A 22,300-nucleotide genomic window follows, 5' to 3' on the forward strand; every position below is an offset into this window, starting at 1 on the left:
AAACCTTCTTACCTTAATGACAATCATGCCTTTCGATCTAGAGAAATTCTTGGCTAATCCTAGAGAGGAATTGTGAACCTTGCATTTGGCTAAAAAGCAGGAACTTCTCACGGTTGCGAGTAAATGCCAAATCCCTACAGATACAACTTATGTCAAAGCACGTATCATTAATGACATCCTTCAGTTCTTGCTGAATAAAAACGTCATAACAGAGGACAATGAAGATGTAGAAGAACTAAGAACCCTTACAGGTTCCATTGCTAATGTCGATCCTGAAGTGGAAAAACTGAAACTTCAGTTAAAAGTTCTTGAAGTGGAGGAAAAGAGAGAACAAGAAAGAAGACTCGTGGAACAAGAAAGAAGACAAGAAGAATTTGAACATCAGAAAAGGCTTCATGAGTTGGAACTCGAAAAACTGGAGAAGTCGGCCTTTATCAGGCTTAAGGCTAAAGAGGATGAAGGAAAACTTCCCACTGGATTCGATGTGACTAAAGCCAGCAGATTAGTTCCCGAATTCAACAATAAGGATCCAGAGGTTTTCTTTCAAACATTTGAAGACATAGCAACGTCATTGAATTGGCCGCCTAATTTCTGGACAATACTCGTGCGCATCCACTTGAAAGGTAAGGCTGCATATGTTGCATCGCAACTAATTGGGGTTAAAGACTATGAAGTCCTTAAAAAGACTGTTTTAGATGCATATGCCATTACTGTGGAAGGCTACAGGCAAACGTTTAGAAACTCTTTCAAGACTCAATCTCAGACGTTTGTAGAATTCTGTAACATAAAGGTAAGACAGTTTAACAAATGGTTGGAGAGAGCTGGTGTTAATGATTTAGACTCTCTTAAAAATCTGATTTTATTGGAGGAATTTTTGCGTAAAGTTCCCTCTAATATTGCCACTTATGTACATTTTAAAGGTGAAACTGAAGTACTAAAAGCTGCTAGCTTAGCTGACGACTATTATCTAATTCACAAGAATAGTAAAGATTCTTCAAAGACTGTCTCATCGCCTAAATCTCATCAGGTTAGTTGTGCTTATTGTAAGAAAGATGGACACTCCATAGAAAATTGTCCCAGTCCAAAATGTCGAGGTCAGAAGTAAGCACTGATGGTAAATCCAAGAAAACTAAAGGTGCAGTAACATGTCATGCTTTTGTTCCTTCACAGGATCTGGAACCATTTAATGAATTCATGTGTGAGGCTTCACTTAATGATTTATCTGTCACAGCTCTGAAAGACTCTGCTTCATCCCAGACAATAATTTCGGCTGCCAGTCAAGACAACTTAAAATACACAAAAGAGTACATAGCAGTAAGTGACCTAACCACAACTACTCTTCTACCCGAGGCTGAGGTGGATATTGCTTGTCCTTATTTTACAGGTAAGGCAAAAGTTGCTGTCTTAGATAAACCATTACCTTGTTACCCTATTCAGATGATTATTGGTAATGATCTTGCAGGATCCTCTGTACTTGAACCTAAATGATTGTAACAACACCTGAGGTAGTAATCAAAGATGAGCTCTCCAAAAAGCCAGATAAAATCTCCCAGGTAATCACTAGATCATCTAGTAAAACGCCCAGCACTAATTTTCCTCCCAAGGTAAAGAATGACAGAATAACAGAGGCTCTGGATTTAGTTGATATAAATAAGGACCAGTTTGCTGTACTCCAACAGAAGGATTCAAGTTTGAAAGCACTCTGGGATAAAGTAGTGGATCCTACTGACAACCCTAAAACTCCGTACTTTTATGTGGAGAAAAATATTTTGTTTCGCCATTACAAGTCTCCCAAAGCTCCAACATCTAACTCGTGGCATGACTGTTTTCAGGTTGTTTTTCCAGAGCCCTTAAGGAAACCCTTGCTTGACCTCGCTCATTCTACAGAATCCCATCTTGGAGTGAATAAAACCTAAAAGAGGATGTTTGAGGATTTTTATTAGCCAGAAATGAGAAAGGACATAAAGGAGTTCATTGCTTCCTGTCACCACTGTCAGATCACTGGTAAGCCTATTGAGAAAATACCTCCAGCACCACTTCAAAGCATTCCAGTACCTAAGTCACCATTTGATAAGGTAATTATTGATTGTGTTGGGCCCTTGCCAAAGACTCGCAAGGGTAATGAATACATTTTGACTGTCCTTTGTCCTGCCACTAGGTATCCCTTAGCCTTTCCCATTAAAAATATCGGTGCTAAAACCATAGTTGGACAGTTGTTGAAAACCCTTACCTTGTTAGGTTTCCCGAGAGAACTACAGTGTGATTAAGGTACCAATTTTACTAGCAATCTTTTCAAGCAAGCTATGTATCAATTTAATATCCATAATGTTTACTCGTCTGCTTATCACCCGCAGACTAATGGTGCCTTGGAGAGAATGCACCAGACTATAAAAAGTTTGTTACGGAAGTATATCAGTGAAAGATCACAGCACTGGGATGAGGACCTCTATCTTCTCATGTATGTACTTAGATGTACATCTCATGATTCCACAGGGGTATCCCCATTTGAACTCATGTTCGGTCGAAAACCAAGAACTATATTAAGTTCGGTAAAGGAGAATATTTTGCAGAGGAAGCCAGAAAAAACTACGAATATTTACCAGTATTTAAAAAAATTAAAAAAGAAATTTACATACATTTATGATATTGCTGCTACTAATTTAGTTTCTTTCCAGCAGAAGATGCAACACATATACAATAAGAAGGCAAAAATGAGAGATTCAAAACTGATGACCAAGTTTTAGTGTATCATCCTATTCCTGGCGCTCCCTTACGAGAAAAATATGCTGGACCTTACAAGATCGTTCATAGGACCTCCAAAGTAAACTACATAATCAGCACTCCAGACAGAAAACGACCAACTCAATTAGTTCATGTAAACCTCCTTAAACCCTATATCGCTCCAGTCAAAACGATTGACGCCAGCAATACAGGTTATGGGGCTGTTTTGCTACTTTCTTACTCAGTCAGTACCACAGAAACGCCACCACCACTTCATCATCTCCTTCCCATCGCCTACCACTCACGCTTCTTCAAAGGAGCCCAAACCTGGTGGGCCACTGTCGAGAAGGAACTTTATGCCATCGTCACTTCGCTACTACACTTCCAACCCTACTTGGAAGGACACCACAGAGTAGTAGTATATACCGACCATCGACCACTCATCTTCCTCGAACGTTCTCGCCTCCGAAACAACAAGTTGCTTCGTTGGTCATATATATTGTCGGAATTCAATCTACGACTTCAGTTGATCGGAGGTACCAACAATCTCATCGCTGACACACTGTTGCGGCTTCCACCGCCTTCAACACCACAACCATCTGGTCCCACTATAGTGGGCCCATCTTAGCGGGGGGGACTATGACGAATTGCCACTCTCCCTCTTTGTACATACATATATTGTATAATTTTATTTTCAAAGGTGTACCTTTTCCCTATTTATGTATTTGTCTCTTTTGCTTCAGCGCCATCTCTTGACCGCGCAATCTACTTCCACTCTGTGCGCCTTGCTTTGGTATTTTCAAACCTTTCTTTGGATCTTGACTATCGGGATGAAGTAGGAGTATACTTCCCACTACAAACAGTGACAGTTGTGATTGTTATATTATTTTTTGCTATTCAGTACTGTAAGCCGTAACTAAAGTGTGGAATATTTAATTAATGTTGGTGTTTTGATCACTCGTTTATGTAATTGTTGATTAATTGGTATTATAATATATATAAATACGTGAGCAGTGTTTCCTTTGTCACCATTTAAGTAATAATGGTTCGTGGGTAAAATAAGATAAGTTAAGGTACGTTGAATTCTCTTAAGACCTGAGATATTCCATCAGAGGTGACAAATATATATATATATATATATATATATATATATATATATATATATATATATATATATATATATATATATATATATAGTATATGTATATATATATATATATATATATATATATATATATATATATATATATATATATATATTATATATATATATATATATATATATAGGGAGAGAGATTGTCAGATGGAATTAAAACACTATGAACCTGATACTTAGTCTATATATATAGATATATATATATATATATATATATATATATATATATATATATATATATATATATATATATATATTATATATATGTGTGTGTGTGTTTGTGTTTATATATGTGTATGTGTGTTCCATTTTAATCATATTTATTCATAGAAGATGGCTTCTCTTCAGGTTATCAGCTAGTATTATAGCATGAGGTTACTTGCCCCAAGTCCTTCGTTAGTCTGGCTACGATCCAGTGCAGTCGACTAAGTACTAGGTGAAATTGCTTACGTTTCATTCCATTTGAGAGTGAGGAGAGTAGTAGTCTTAAAACTTGAGTTTCAAGCATATTTCCGACAATGTATCAAAATTTGTTACACGAAGTAAAAGGGTCTTATATTCCGTAAACCCTCTGCCCTTATAGGATTGCATGCACACGAGCACATTTCATACGAACCATTTCGTACTCTAAACGATTAAATAAAGTGAGAACAGTGCAAATCATCAACTAAATATTGTGGACCAGAGGACGTCGGAAAATTTCTCTCCCTCGCTCCTGCTAAGAAGCAGGAAAGATGCGCGCTACTTCTTCTTGTATCATGTTTTCTGAGGGTGGCATTTAACGATTTCTTTCCAGGTTCAAATGCCATAGGCACATCTGCCTTCTGAACAATCGTGCTGATGGATGTCTTTACGGCCGTTGGATTTTAAACATTCGTTTTCTCGACGGTAATGATTCTGCTCCTTCGTACCTGGACTCATGTAAAAGCGGTGTGTTAATACGTTTACCACACAGTACGAAATATAAAAGCAAGTGACTCTTCCAAGTCTGTGTGATTTGGATCAGCACATTTTAAATCCCGTGCCCGTATTAACTCGTACACCCTGAGCAGTGACGATCGAAAATATTGCGATTTATGGGCCCAGTGATCTCCTTTCTTCCTCATTTTCCCCCCATGCCATTTGGTGCGTGTATTTCTTCGTGTCTGGAGAGAGAGAGAGAGAGAGAGAGAGAGAGAGAGAGAGAGAGAGAAAGGTATGCATATGAAAGTAATTTTATAGACTGGTGCTCTTCTGGATTTTAAGGTGCCTTTTTGTAGTATTTTCAAAATCCAAATGTGTGCACGAGACTGGAGAAGTGGCCGCTGGCTTCGGGCTGAGGAATGGCTTATTTGGCATTTCATCTTTCTAATTAATAAGTCTGGATTATTAGCGTTCCTAACGAACCTGGAGAGTTTACTTCTTCTGAGGTCATGGCATGTGCTTTTCAGTGATTTCGTAGACCCTGTACCAACTCTCTCTCTCTCTCTCTCTCTCTCTCTCTCTCTCTCTCTCTCTCTCTCTCTCTCTCTCTCTCTCATTTATCCTGTTATTAACTTGAAATCTCTCCACCTGTTTTTTTAAACCATCGTTCAGGTACAATGGTATTTATGAATATCATTGTACCTAAATGGTGGTTTAAAAAACCAGGTGGAGAGATTTGAAGTTAATAACAGGATAAATGAGAGAGAGAGAGTCAGAGAGAGAGAGAGAGAGCGTTGGTAGTGTGTCTACGAAATCATTGAAAAGCGCATGATTAATTATGTGACTCAATTGAAATGTCAACGTGAATAATAAAAAAAAAAACATATCAGAGAAGAAACCAAATAACTGTCCTATATAAATTATTTTCCATTTCTTAGGTATAAAATTTCTGTATGTACTGGAATTACTGCAACACAGTACAGATAATGATTCATCCAAACTACCTTGTATACCTACTTCAGCTGAGTATCTTCCTTCTCCTTAATTCCCCTGTGAATGGCATTTTCTTTACCTCTAATATCTACCTTCTTCAAGCTTGCGTTTTAACATAAATAGTAATTCGGCACTGAATTGCCTTATGGTCCAGTTTTATATACTTCTGTTTTAAATGTCATCTATCCATCATTTACTTTAATGTTAGGGCTTTTTAATCCCTCGCATGTTAAATAACGATGAGGTACTGGATTATAAATAGGTAAATGAGTAGAAATGGAGAAGTACAGTTATCAAAAATGGTCAGAAGACTGCTTATCATTGGTTTTAGATAAAAATAAACCTATGTAACACTAAGAAAAAGAAGGCTCTTTCTTTTTTTTTTTTTACTCATCGCATATATATTAAGTGTAAACAGTAGAACAGAACAAAATTTGGCAAATTGTGTCATTTATATAAAAAAAATTGTTAGCAATTCAGTTTACATTTACGAAATTGTTTGAGTCTCCAAATGTTTTATTTCATTCACAATCACTAAACACAGAAATATGGATCGTTTTGTAGTGGTTCTATTTCCACGTATCTGTTCTGCACTTCTGACATTTTCACTTATATCAAGCATCATAAATTATTCAGTATAAGTGCTGTACTACTATGGGTTTCACAGACAGTGCAAGTGCGATTTTTTGCAATTATTTTGTAACGAACACTCGTATCAGTACGAGATTTTGCTATAGTGTATTACACCCAGTGAGGAAATTTATAGGAGTATCATGAATCATTTATTGTAAATAAAGACTTTTGTACCTATACCAAGAGGCAAAACTCATTAGCCAAACAAGAAAACGAACACCAGCTTAGAAAAGCTGCGCCTACCTACCATCCCCTTCACCTCCAACCCCTTCTTCTTCCTCCCCTCTCCTTTCTTCCCTCACCTGCCCTACGTCCTTCCTTCTCTCTTTCTTTCTCTCTCTGAAAGTTGCTTTGATTTAAACATATTTTTTACGAATTTTGTATATCTATCTATCTAATAATAATTGACATTGTTGTAGAAATGTAACGATTCACTGGTTGTTACCCTCCAGTTAACTGATCTATTTATACAATGATTTGCTCTCTCTCTCTCTCTCTCTCTCTCTCTCTCTCTCTCTCTCTCTCTCTCTCTCTCTCTCTCTCTCCTTTCTGTCAGTTTCTACAAATGTGGGGAGTGGTACAAAGGCTTAACCATTTTTCCTTTTGCCCCCATGCTTCTTAAATTTAAAGTTTTGCTAAATTATATATATATATATATATATATATATATATATATATATATATATATATATATATATATATATATATATATATATATATCATAATATAATGTCTTTGAACAATATGCAATTGTACACTATTATATCATTGCTTATTTTGGTATTGGGTATGACCGTAAGTGATAGGTATTCATAGGAAATGAGAACAAAATTTTTATTTCACCTAATATCACATATATTCGCCCCCCCTCCCCATGAAAACTTATAACGCTCTGCAAGGACTGAATTGAATTTGATTGAATATTTGTATCAATCGATAACGGGACTCGAATGTGGGTAGGATATAATCCTTCATATTTAATTTTCTTTGAAGGTTTTTTTTTATTTTTTATTTATATTTTTATTTTTTTATATATATTTTTTTTTAGTCTTCATCGCTTTCTAAGAGCAAGTCAACTTCATCGTCAGTGTCACTGTCAAGACTAATAATGACAGGATCAATACTGTCATGCATGTTATCTGATGAACGATAACTGTCCTCAAAAGCTCGTGATCGACGTACTGCCCCGCCCATACATCGCCAGTGACAGAGAGCCTTGCTTCTATCTGGCCTGCAGGTCTGCTCGGGTGAAACGTTGGAGTGAGGAGCGCACGTATCGTTTCATGTGTCCCCACACCTGCTCGATTGCACTGAGCTCGGGATGTGCGGGCGGCAGGCGGACGATTTCGTGACCCCATTCCCGAATGGTGTTATCTACCTTGTACTCAGGCTCTGGCCTATTTTGACGGCATATGTAGAGAAGTTCAGGTCTTGTAGCATGCTGCGGGAAGGATATATTTCTGTGCTGTAACCATTCAATGGGACAACGACTCTCTTCAGTCATTATACTATGGTATGGAGCATTGTCCATCACTAATACCGAAGGCTCCTCTAGGAGTGGCAGGAGCTGAGTTGTTAGCCACCGTAGGAACATTTCGCCATTCATTTCCCCGTGGTAGTCGCCGCTGGTATTTTTAACAGGGAAGCAGAGGAAGGAGCCCTCAATGAAGCCATCGGCTGTACCACCTGCGACTACCACGAAACGTTCCCCCTTTCCTGGTGGCACCTGACGGCTGTAATTGGCACTGGTATTTGGCTGTGTGGTATCCACCCATTCCATGTTATGACTCATTCTGGTTGTGAACCACGTTTCATCCAGGTACACTACCTCCCTGCCGTCTTCCCTGTGTCTTTGAAGGTCCCGCAGGGAATGTATCCTTTGGCACATGATGTCAATCGACTCCTTCCTGACATACATCTTGCTCTGAGTGGTCTTATACTCGATTCCCATTTTGTGGAGTAAGCGCCATAGCGAAATCTTTGAGGTACTTTCAGAGATGATACTTTCTTCCTTCAGGTACTGTGCCAGGGATGCGAGAGTAAAAGCCTGCTTGGCAACAAACTTTGTATGGATGTGCCAACGTATGGCTCCTACAGAGAAACTGTCAAAGATAGGCTGTGCTGGGGGCGTTGGTGGTGTGAAGAGCCGTGGCCTAGTCCTGCGATACACAATCGAATGCACCGTCCCCACTTTCATCCTCAAGGCTGCTGCAACACGGTGGTAAGGCCTATATGAAGGAAAGGATTTATATAGATATGTATCATATAAAATAAAATTTGAACATCCATGACTTGAAAATACGTGCGTCAGTATAATCAAGGCTTTAACTCTGATGAATGTCCTGTGGAAAGGGTCAATATTTATTTGTAATTCATAGAGTAACTGTAACAAGTTACCTATTCAAACGAATCTGAAGGCAATTGTCAGCTTTCTCTTTATTAAAAAAGTTGAAGAGTTGGGTGACAAACTCATTTCTGCAACCATACGGACAGTTATGTTCTGAGGTGGCCATCACTTCTTCAAGCTCACCCTCGTAATACCAGTAGATGGCTAATGCCCTGAGTAGAAATGAGGTTTGCGAAGAAGGTAAGCAAACGCTGGTACAACAGTCATTTTCCTATCAGTCATAGTGTCTATCACTCAACTACTCCAAACCCCTTCAGATAGATCTCAATCTAATAATTATTTACATAATCTTTATCAGAGAGAAAGAGAGAGAGAGAAATGAGCAAATCAGTGCATAAAGAAGACAGTCATCTGTTGGGTAACAACCGATTGAATCGTTACATAGCTACAACAATATAAATTATAATTAGATAGATAGCTAGATAGATAGATAGATAGATAGATAGCTTGCTTGATATTAAAAAAATCATACAAAATAAGTTGAAACTTAAGCTACCTTCCGAGAGAGAGAAAGAGAGAGCTTGAAGGGAGGGGGAGGGCAGGTGAGGGAAGAAAGGAGAGGGAAGGAGGGGGTGGAGGCGGAGCTTTTGTATATGGTTGTTCGTTTTTGTGACTGGCTGATTGAGACTTTGCCCTTTGGTATAGGGGCGAGTGTCTTTACAATTAACAATTAATGATTCATGATACTCCTATAAATTTCCTCACTCTCGTACTGATACGAGTGTTAGTTACAGAATAATTGCAAAAAATCGCACTTGCACTGTCTGTAAAACCCATAGTAAATTTCATTTATTCTCCCATGAAGTTATATTGATAACTCCACGCTCTTATATACCAGTACCATCCTTCATATCTGAAAAGAAGCGAAAACACGAGGACAGTTTTCCGATTAAATCAACCCCGGTTTCCGATCGGTCTATTTTTCCCCTTCTTTAATTTCAGTGTTACTGGATAGGTCGAACTCGTTCTAGGTGCACAAGAAGCCAACTTGTGTTAACATATTGACGAATTTAGTGGTTTTTGTTGAACAGGACTATTGTCCATTTTTAGATTTTTACGAAAGAAAAATAATAAAAAATGTAAAATTTCACTAGAAAAAATACATGTAACTTCTGTGACAATATTCAGTGGGATTTAGGTCCAGTAGTAAATTCATATTTTTCCATGAGCGGCTGCTACCTTCCAACCTCATTCCTTTTTTTAGCCGTGCCAATGAGTATCAAATTTTAAATTGCTGTTTACTCTTAATCTCTTTATCTTTTTTTTCAAGCATGATGAAATTGATGGTTTGAAAAGAATTGTGTTCGTGTGCTTGTCAGCATGTGTCTGCTTTTATGTATCAATCTGTCACATTCTCTATGTATGCATATCCATACATACATACACACACACACAGATATATATATATATATATATATATATATATATATATATATATATATATATATATATATATATATACATATTAATCAGTTAGAGGTGTATCGAAAGTCAGAATTCAGAGCTCTGCAGGTGCAGTAGTGTATGCCGATGTCATGCTTACATATTTTGCGGATGCGAATGTCAAAGACTAGGCGGATGCGTTTCGGATGCAAATATCTGGTATATCTGTTATGATTATATATATATATATATATATATATATATATATATATATATATATATACATATATATATATATACATATATATACATATATATACCTATATATACATATATATATATATATTTATTTATTTATTTATTTATATATCGGGCGGAAGTTTTTCAAAACCCAACAAGAAATTGAAATAAAATCTCATGATGTTGTACTAGACGATGCACTGAGAGCAGGTGTTTTTAAAATAAAACACCTGCAATAAAAATTTCAGTTAATATGACATTGAAGAGTGATAAAATTGAAATGAACAATTCAAAGAACTCCCGTAAAAATATCAAGGGATTTGCATATCATATCCAATGTAAGTCATGTGACAGTTTTTTTTTTATTATGGAAGACTGACAAATCTTATGAAAAGACAGTGGAACAGCATAAAAAATGTTAAAGATATACAAAGGACAACAGAGCAATTTTGTTTAGTGTTAGTAACGATGACCATGCTATCAGTTGGACTGGTAGTAATAAGATTGTTTATGTACAAGAAAATCCAATTTCATGCAAGGAAGGTTTGGTTAGAATATGAATATGCGTAATCACGTGTTGTGGTTTATTCTGATGGTATGTAGGAAACAAATGTAGAAGGTTCCGGTGTTAAGCAAAAATGTTTTGGTAATAATATGAATACCAGCATCGTAGGAATGTAGTCATATATGAGGTTCAGGCCGCTGCTTTCAACTAGTAATATATTTTTTTAGCTGTCTAAATGTTCATTGGCGATTTCACCTGAGCAATTATGTAAAGTCAGTTTTTATCACAATATGTCAGTCCTCTGGAAGATTTCCAACTAAATAACACGAAACTGATTGAGTACATTTTGTGTCATTTTTCAGGACGGTGCTTTCCAGCTAAACATTGTGTTCTCCTGTGGTTTCAAGCAGGCATGTCCTCATCATTTTCACCTCCTACGACGTGTGGCACGAAGGGCCTCATGTCATTCTTGTGTTTAACTTCCACAGATCTTTATTTATCTTCAGTCACCATTGTCATAGTTCTCATCAAATTGACAACCTCTCACAGATGTAATTTTATCGTCTTTTAGTTATTGTACGTAATATTTACGCATAATGTTTCAGAAGCAGTTTCAATGTACCTGATATCCAAATTTTATTCAGCCTGCCCATTTTTTATTTCCTTTTTTTAGTTTTCACTAAATCCCAGTTCAAGAGAACCTAACTGGATATTATTGTTGCTAACTATTAGAAAGATTCAGCCTCATCAATCCTTCTCCAAGTATTGTTTTTCCTGTGGCATAGCGTGCCTTCATGACTTCTGTGTTTCTTATGTTTATTTTGAGTCCCATCGCTACTTATATGATGCATTTTGTTAGGCAAGTTTTGCCATTCTTGTTGTGTTTTGCCGGTTAAAACTGCATCATCGACATATTCAGAGTCTGTCAACTGTCTACTGTTACTCAAGTCTTAACCTTCTCTTGTATCTCAGACCTATTTTTATTATGTCTGTAGGAAGGGCAAACAGCATTCTGATGAAGTAATGTTCCCTCGTAGCCTTCCACCATTACTTCACTCTCACTTGACAAAACCCATTCAGTATTAACCATGCATTTACTTTATCCATAGACAACTTTAAGTAGCTTTACAAATATTTCAGGAATGCCATAGTGATGAGAGACCTTCCTTAATAGTCAACAAAAGCCGTTAGAAGGGGATTTTTAGATATACTATGCTGCAAATATTTGATGTGACCAGCTTTTGTCTTTTCTAAAACCGTATTGCCCATGTATATGCTTTTTGTCATTTTCTTTCTTCAGCCTATTGAGAATAAGCATACGCGATGTTTTCATTACATTAGACATAATTGCAATACATCAACAGTCACCACATTCAGCCAGGTCACCTTTCTTTGGTACCATAGTTACGTCTTCTAATTCCCAATCATCAGCCATTGTTTCCATATTTTACATTCTGCAAAATAGTGTATTTAGTTTATGAGGTGCCATTTCAGTTTCAGCTGAAATCATCAGTAACCCTGTGGTTATCATATCATAAGTTTCTTTAGCTTTCATTTGACTGTAGTTTAAAAACGGTGAAATCATTCATAAACACGTTCAGGTTTTCGTCAACTGCAGGGTATTATTGACTCGTTCCTGCTTTTCGTGTGTATTTTCCTCTTTTTCTTTTCGTCGGTGGATATTTCAACAGTTCCATGGGCTACCGCAAAATTAGTGCCATTCCTGAAATACATGCTTTGTTAGCACCATCAGCCTGTATGTCAAATTATATATATATATATATATATATATATATATATATATATATATATATATATATATATATATATATATATATATATATATATATATATATATATATGTATATATATATATTGTCAATGGACCTGTGTTTTAGTTAAATAAAGTTGTTATTGTTTTTATTATTAATGTTTTTTAAGCTCTATCAATTTACATACAGTATTATCTACATGAAGTCCATGAGGTTCAGGGTGCCAAAGCCATGGGATATTCGAATAGGTATAGCATTTATTGGGCCAATGAAAAGTTATCATTGGTGTATTACCCTCAGTCGCGTGCTTTTATGTATGAGATAGAACGTCCTCTGTCCACTGCAGAAGTGTTTTGCTTTATTTTGCCGTTTACAATAAAGAATATAAGGTGGGTAACAGTCATACTATTATTGAAGTTTTGTTGAGGTTTTGGCTGCGAAGTAGACAGCCATTTATTTTTATTTTTGAAAAGAATATGTTGGAAGATGACAGAATCTTTTGCTTGCTTGTTTGTTTAAAGTATATTTGTGAGTTATTTATGGTCGTTGGGATAATAGATATTGACAATGTAACAGCATAAAGAGCTTAATGAAATTGCAAGTATAAATGTCTGCGTGTTTGTGTGTTCGTGTCTGTGTATTTATTGAGAATATTTTTCCCCGCATATAGCTTGTCACATTTTTTTTTTAATCGCATTGTTTTTGGACGAATATAATGTAATCATTTTAGAATTATCTATATAATCCATATACTTTAGTTGTGCTGAGATAATGAGATTTGTAAACTTATGTTTCATATTATCCCCAAAAATGGATTAGTTTTCCTACTGCCTTTTAACGAATGGAAAACAGAATTATGAAACAAACTAACCGCTATTTTTCGCGCACCTGACTTACAAACACACGCTCTGTGAATTTACTTATTTTGTAAAGCTCCTAATCTGCACTTTCGGCCGAACCTTGACCAGTCGTCTGAATCAAATCCTTCAACTTGCTTCCAAACATCAATCATCTGTACCTTTCTTGAAAGCCTCACCCATCGGGTTTGCCTATTTAAGGAATACGGATGAAAAGAAAAACGTAGTTTCCTTGTTTTGTCGTTGTTGATATTCTAAGTCACAGACTTGGAAATCAGATCAAAGCCTGAAAACTATTTTCCGATTTGAATGTTTCTTTTGTTGGATCCGTATATTTTAGTTTTAGGTTCCTCTTTTGATGGCCTTTTCGAAAGCTACGAAGTAAACAAATATCCAGTTTTAATTTTTATTTTCTTTTGGAACAGTTTGTTTAGCTTTTTTATATAGCATAGTTTTCTTTTCCAACTTTTATGCTGAAAATGTCAAGCACAATTATATAAACTTGTAACTGGTTAATTAATCAGTACCATTCGTAATTTATAGCACTTGTATTTTTCTTTTCTAGTAGTTCTTTCATTATACTTTACAGGTTTGTTTCTATTTTTTGTTTTCATAAAATGGTCATTATTTCATGAATATCGTTCGATGTAACTTGATTGGCAATGAACTAAATAAGTTACTAATCATAAAACATTTTCCCAAGCCATTTTATACCATCATCTCTGCAACGTTTCATCCATTCATCGAGTTTGTAAGGATTCTCCTGATGGATGATGAAATTAGTCGCCGAGCCGTTAATTTTCATTCCAGTGGTGGTGTCATTCTGTTTGTTCGTAAAGTGAGGGAGGGAAGTACATTTAGGGGAAATAAAAGGTCCAAATCGAATAACGTTATTTGGAGTACTTACTCTGCTATGGCTGCACGAACACTGGATTTCATTCGCACTTTAGTAATTGTATGTTTGACGTAGAATTTATTGCTCTTCGTTAAATGTAATTGGAAACTAACTTTTAAAACATTAGTTCTCTCTCTCTCTCTCTCTCTCTCTCTCTCTCTCTCTCTCTCTCTCTCTCTCTCTCTCTCTCTCTCAGCACAATGGCACAAAGTTCCAAAATTACCGTCGTCCATGAGCCAGACCCTCAAATTTTGAAAATCGGTATCAAATTAGGGGTAAAGTTTCGCTATGATTTTCAGACAGCTACAAGTATATAGGATGGGTAAATGTATAACAGCCCTGAATATCTACTGGCTAAATCATATCTTTCGAGCACCTACTAAAATAATTACAAGACGAAGTCAAACGGGTGAAAAAAAGGTCTTTGCATTTTAAGCCATATATCTGCCTGTCTGTCATTGATAAATCGCCAAAACTGACCAATAATAATAAAAGCTGTATTGCCTTTTAAGAATCACATTATTCCAAGCGGTGTATGATGGCTTCAGTTGATTAAAAATCCATTTTTAATTTAAATATTTTATTAAAAAATACATTTTATTTGAATTTTTTTTCTCATTTTCATTCTGTTTTTACTATTTCTTGTTTCTTTCCTCCACAGGTGAAAACTAGAGTGTTGTTCAATACATGTTAATCATGGCAGATATTAATATTGTGGTTACTGAAGAAAAGTTTATTTTACACATAAGTTCGAATACAGTTGATAAGAATAAAAAACTAGTTGAACTTAAGTGCTATGAGTCTTGGCAAACATTACTAAAAGCTGCCACCATAAGAAACTATGAACCTGTCTTAGCCCTATGTACAGGCCTAAGTGATAATGAATTTCCTCATATATTCTACCACAGAAATTTTAGAAGTATTTTCATTATGAAAAAAGATCTAGACGCATTGAAAAAAAAGTGTGTAGTATAGAAGAAGGAAAGTGTTCCTCTATTAAACGACCAAGGAGTGTAACACAATCTGGACCATTACTTCAAGTAGCCTGCATTTTCTGTGAAAAGACAAAAGGATGAAGGGATCACTATCACGGGAGAAATTAGTAAATGCTACCCAATTACGCGTGGATGATACTCTTCGAAAATATGCTATCGATCACAGGAATGCAAAGATTATGGCACTGACTTGCAGAAACCTGGTAGCTGTAGAAGCTCACCATCACAGATCTTGTTACAGGAATTATACCAGATCTACCAGTAAAAATAAAGAACTAGATACTTCTGAAAAAACCATAATCTTTATGGTGAGGTAGAACATGATTCGTATGATGATTTAATTAAATATATAAAAGCATCCGTTATCCCAAACCAACAAATTGTTCCCCCTCTCATCCTTGACAGATAAGCTTCAGTCAATAATGAAATTAAAAGGAGTTCAAGAAGTCAATGATTCCACCAAAAGGAACATCAAACGAAATATACTAAAGTTCTTAGGGCATTGCTTATCAGTTTATCCAGATAACAATGGAAAGTTATTGGTTGTACCTCACATGGTAACAGTAGAGACTGTCAGTAAGGAAAATCAAAATTTAAAGGCAGAGTCAGAACTTTGGAGAACCACATCAAACTTAGATAACTTAATTGATCTTGCATGAAACCATCTGAGAAACAAGATTAGGAATGATCTCACAAAATCACCATGGCCATGTCATCCATCTGATGTAGATCCTCGTTCTTATAAGGTATAATACCTGATTATCTTCAGAGGTTTGACATGGGGCTTCTTACAGCAAATGCAGCCAATGCAAACCCATCTCCAAGAGTCATCAGACTAGTACATTCATTTAGCCAGGATTTGTTTTATGTAGTGACTTGTGGACAACAAAAACCAAAAGTCATATGGAAGGAAAAAGAGACGTACAACAATATGTCTTCGTATTGGAGCTTTCCACACCATATGTAACTTCACGTCAATTCTTGGCAAAAGATTCCAAGATGGAGTCCTTCGTGACATCTGCATTGAATCTGGAATACGTGGAGAAGGTTCAGTTACTGGTGTGATGGATGGAAAAATGTACATTCGTGCAGTTCGAGTCCACAAATATATATATGAAGCACTGATGAGACTTGTGTGGGAAAACTTTTTATCCTGAACCAATGATGATACCGAGGTAGCAAACACCTTTATCAATGAAGTAATAAGGTTAAGTGATGATCTCAGTCAGGGAAACACTGACGAAATATCAAGGATCAGAATTTGAATCTGCATTTAACTTTTGGAATCTGTTTTTGGATTGTCCTCGTTATGATAATGGAGACCTATCAGCTTTGTGGATGACATATGTTGACGTGGTAGGAGGTATACTGCTTAATCGCTTACGAGCATCTCGAGAGGGAAACTGGCTCCTGCATCTCCATGCAATAAGGTTAATGACTCCTTGGTATTTTTCTTATGATAAGGTCAGCTATGCAAGATACTTACCAGTACACTTTGCCCAAATGTTACAGTTAGAAAAAGACCGCCGGTGCTGAAGTACATGAGAGTGTTTTGAAGGGCCAGTTCTCTGTCCAAATGTCAAAAACAAATACCCTTGGATGCGTACCAATAGATCAAACCATAAAAGAAACAATAAATAAAGATACTCAAACAACGGGAAGTACCTCACCATTTAGTCTTAAGCCAGGACCTGTGAAAAGCAAAATACAGAAGTTCATTTTTACATTTTATGCGGACCTTTATTGAATCAGGTGGCTCAAGTTCTCTTCACCCTGACCTGCCTACAACAAGAGTGGAATATGATGAACATGCAATATCATCTGTAGTGAATGTCATTAAAAACTGGATAGGTCCTTTTGCAGAAGAAATTGAACCATTAATCATCTCTACAGGAATAATAGCTACTGCTGAAGTTAAGACAGACTTAATGAATGCACTTAAAATTGCTCAAAAGATAAAAGGTAATCGAGCAACATTTGGGGAAATTGCCAAGGATTTGTTTTCCATGATTTTAAATGAAGGTGAAGGAAGTCAAAGAACTGATGTTGTATTTGATAGATATCAAGAACTATCAGTCAAAAATAGTGAGCGATAAATGAGAGGGTCAGATTCTGGAATGAAGGTCACATGGAGAAAGTTTTGGGGCAAACAAGTAACAAAACAAAGCTCATTTCATTCTTGGTGGAAGAATGGAAAACAGCTATGTATACAGAGAAATTAAAAGATAAATAATTGTTTTTAACCTGTGGAAACACGTTACGAAATTACCAACAGTAATACCTAGGAAATACATGAACTGAGAAGTACTCATGAAGAAGCAGATGGTCGCTTACTATTGCAAGTTGACCACGCTGCAAAGGAAAGATATAAAGCAGTATTGAGAAGTCCCGAAGATACTGATGTGTTCATTTTGTGCCTAGCACCTTAAAAACATATCAAAGTGCCATAGTGGATCTAAACGTAGAATAAAACTTGTTGATATTGAGAAAGTAGTAGCTCATCTTGGAGAAGATGTATGTGATGCCCTTATTGGACTACATTCTTTCACGGGTTGTGACACGGTCAGCGTACTTGCGGGAAGAGGAAAAGATATGGCACTGAAGAAGATGATTAGTGAAGGAGCATATAACACATTTTCGAAGTTGGGATCAGAGTGGGACTTATCAGAATCATTAATGGCAGACTTGGAAAGGTTCACTTGCTACTTTTACTCTAGGAAAATAGTAACATTTAACATCAGTGAACTAAGGTACCATGTGTTTTGTGCCAGAAAGGGAGAAATAGAGAGTCATATGTTGCCACCATGTTTAGACTGCTTGAAAAAGCATTCAGAGGGGGCAAATTATCAAGCCGCAATATGGAAAAGAAACTTACAACCAGACCCAGGCACACAAACTCCTACTTGAGGAGGTTGGAAATTGATTAAAACTGATGAAAAAGAGCAACTTGCTATAGACTGGATGGGTGGCTTGCCAGCCCCTGAGGCCGTCCATGATTTACTCGCAAGCACTTGCTCCAAAAGTTGTAAGTTACCCAAGTGCATTTGCTTATTAAATGGAATGGAATGCACAGACATGTGTAGTCTTACGGACAGTAACCAAGCAGTCACTGAAAGCGTAGATTACCAGCAAGATGTGAATGATAAATATGATTTATGTAGCTGTGATTGTTAGAAAGTTGATTAAAAATGAAAAAAAATCCTACATGAATTTTAAGGCGACAGCTCCAAATAATTAAGAAATATGGTTAATGTGAAGCAATATATGAGTAAAATGACTCAATATGGTACAGTGTAGAGACTAGGAATGCTGTGAAAATAGATGCAGTTCTGCAAGTCACTACGATGCTCTCTTACATTCCAAATTAATGGTCCCAACTCTTAAACAATGCATCTTACAGTAATTTTATAAGAATAAAAATAGGCTTTAGAATTGTATTTTGACAGAAAAACAATTAATATATTGGTCTGATTATAAGTTGCTATGATTTTATTATCATATTGCCAATTTTCATGAAAAAATTGAGTTTTGTATATAAAATGGGCATTAACAGGTTGTAAGGTACTGAAATTCAAATTCTGCATGTTTCTCGTATTCCTCATGTTATTAGCTCGTATCTGTGCAAATTTGATGGTTCTAGGCCAAAAACTTGTACGAAGCCAACGAGGCTGTTGCTCCCTTAGTAGCCTTCTAGAATGCGGGCCTTGGGGTGAAGACTTTCTTCTAGAGCTTTTGTTTCTGTTATCGAAATCGGGCCCGTGGCTGATGACCTAAAGCATACTACTTGAACGACTGGAAATTCCATAATTGGAGTGCCTTTTTTTTTCCATTAGCGTCCTTTCTCAATCAAGTTCTCAGTTACAAGTGCATTTCCTGGATGATATGCCCATTGCAATGTTATATTCTAAGTGTATGATTTTTTTTTATCAACGACATCCGTTTATGGTTACTTATTACATTGTGCACTTTAAACCTTGCTTCTGGAGGTGGGTAAAAGGTCCTGCTTTAATTTTAGCACTGCTACAGTAAAAGTCTCTCTCTCTCTCTCTCTCTCTCTCTCTCTCTCTCTCTCTCTCTCTCTCTCTCTCTCTCTCTCTCTCTCTCTGTGCGTGTGTGTGTGCGGGTTTTTTGAAAAATCCAAATATTCCATGTTTTCTTGCTGTCATATTTATTTTCTTACTATTTCAGATGTTTTTTACTATTTTACCCTGTTACGGGTTGTAGTAGAACCTGTAAAATGTGCGGGGCATTCATCTCCATAAGCTGTCAAAGACGTTCACTTGCACATGCACCTTGCTTTATTTTAGTTGCAGTATTTCTCTGTTAGATATTTTTATAGCGTTCCTGTTTTCGAGAAATTCTTAATGATTTATTAATGAGAAAGAAGAATGTACGTTCTTTGAAGAAAAGTATCGCAGAAATCATAAATTTTAACAATGAAAACAGTGCTATTATGATTTTATTTTAAATTAAACAAGTTTCCAAGGAAATAGACCCATACCTTACAGACCTTACAGTTCGTTCGGGTTGCCTCAGGTCCCTCAGCGTGAGGGAGAGAGAAAATGAAAGAAAGTATATTGATAATTTATATAAAGGATTTCAGTCGTTTACAAAATATCGAAAACAGGGATAAAGACCCCAGTGAAACCCTCTGCTTCATTATTCAGTTTTGGGAAGACCTGTTACCATTTCTTTCTCTTAAAGGACATTTTTGAGAATTAATTGAGTAAAATAAGTGATTTCAAGTGAAAAACTTATTGAAAAATTGCATCTCAACGTCGCAGTTATTGTAGGTATTATTTATCTCTTTTGAAAGTTTTTGCTCTTCATTAACAGATAGATAGGAAAAATCTTTCAGTAAATCAATTCCTTCAGAGAATAAAAGATTGATGCTGATTGTCTAGGCGTAGACATGTCATTTAGGACCGAAGCAACTATTTTTTTTTAACTAGGGACAGTACGATCACACTGAGAAATCAAATGCTTTAGACAATAATTTTACGTGGACATATTTAGGTGTATTGTAGAGTATGCGTCCTGGGGACTTCTTATTGCTTAATGCATGTCTTTCGGATCTGAACATGACATGGCTGTCAACCTGAGAATTAATCAGAGTAAAAAGGCTGTATTTTCATTGTGGGAAATTTATTTTTTAACTTCTTTTGTGATCATGAAAGCATTATTTTCTTTCCTTCATAATTTCTTCGCCAATTTTCCCCCATCCAATTAAGTTACTTCCGAAGGATGACAGAGTTAGTCGAAAAGAATAATTTTATTAGTCTTAATAACATAATTATTGGTAGTTCTGCATAAATAATGATGATGACAATGACTGTTTCGTAGGAAAAGCAGTATGGCTTGCCCTTATTTGTGTGTATATATATATTACATGTGTATATGTATGTGTGTATGTATATATATATATATATATATATATATATATATATATATATATATATATATATATATATATATATATATATATATATATATAAACATATATATAAAATCAACAGTGATGCGTTTCTTTTTAGTCCACTCACACTACGGAACAAATCATTTCAACAGCTTTAGCCTGTACCCTTCATTCACATTCCACAGCTACATTTCACTTTCATAAAGCAGAATTGCCAAAGCAATCGGTATTCTGAGATCTACCCTTTCTTTTACCCTACTATCATTCGCTATATTTACTCACAAATACCTATGCGAATGAAGCACTTCGTTTTTACCACAGTCCATAATGAAAATTCGTTGCCCAAATCCCGGTTTCCTTTTGCCCTCATAATCTTACTCTTGCTAACATTCACTTCCAGTTTGCTCCTTTTCAAGGCACTTTGAAACCTTCACTGTTCTCATTCAGGACAGTGCCATGTCAAAACAGCATCCACACAACAACCCTTATCTAATTCCACAACTGTGCGCCCACGTCTTTACATCTCGCATAAAATTTTTCATTAGCCAATGAAACAAACATCTTTGTCCTCAGCCCTAGTTTTACATCTCATCTGCCTGTGATTTCTGATAATATTTGCTTTCACCGTATAATCATGTAATCATTATCAAATTTTTCCTTCTACACCATACTTTCTCAACACTCTTAACATCGCATCCCTACTCGTTTTATCATTAGTTCTTTTTATTTTCATAATTCTGTCATAACTGATCCGTAGTACACCTTATTCTCGCACCCTTTTTCGAGTGTAAACCCATGCAGCTCATTGCTCATCAGCCCATCTGTCATGCGTCGCAATTTCGCAATAAAAATCCATCCGTTCACCTTCCTTAGTTTACTGATTATTTTTATGGCCTAATAATGCTTACAGTCACCTGTATCACATTTACTCTTGCATAAAGTAGCAATAAGTTTTCTCTTTTACAAGAAATCTTCCCTGCAGCATTACGTACTTGTCAACCATTCAATCAAGTTTTCACCACTGTACTGCAGGATCTCACTTCGAATACCATTGATTCCGGTGCCTCCATTCTTTACTGTTTAATTTCCCTCTTTAATTGTCAGCAGCCAATAGAAAAAGTATTCTAATTATATACTAACTCATTGCACTGTTGTATCATTTTCTCTACTACCCACAACAATCAACAACTCAGATTACTATGTTCGCTTGAGACTGCTGGAGCAGTCTTTAGATTTACCCTAATTTGCTCATCAGCACTTCTACTTGCTTTTACTTTCATTGACAACACTCCTTATACTATAAAGTATTTATTTACATTTTGCCCTATATTTTTTGGTATGCCCCGTGTTTTATTCATGCACTTTGCCCTTGACCAATGACCACCTTATTCGTCCTTTGGAGTGCCACCGCAACTGCAACTGCA

General features: G+C 36.1%; 1 pseudogene; it reads right to left on the reverse strand.

The window, feature by feature from the left end:
- Window positions 1-7,282: 7,282 nt before the first annotated feature.
- LOC136837566 (uncharacterized) overlaps window positions 7,283-22,300 on the reverse strand; it is a 21,447-nt pseudogene continuing 6,429 nt past the window's right edge.

This window comes from Macrobrachium rosenbergii, chromosome 4 (genome assembly GCF_040412425.1).
Source record: "Macrobrachium rosenbergii isolate ZJJX-2024 chromosome 4, ASM4041242v1, whole genome shotgun sequence".
Taxonomy (NCBI): Eukaryota; Metazoa; Arthropoda; class Malacostraca; order Decapoda; family Palaemonidae; genus Macrobrachium; species Macrobrachium rosenbergii.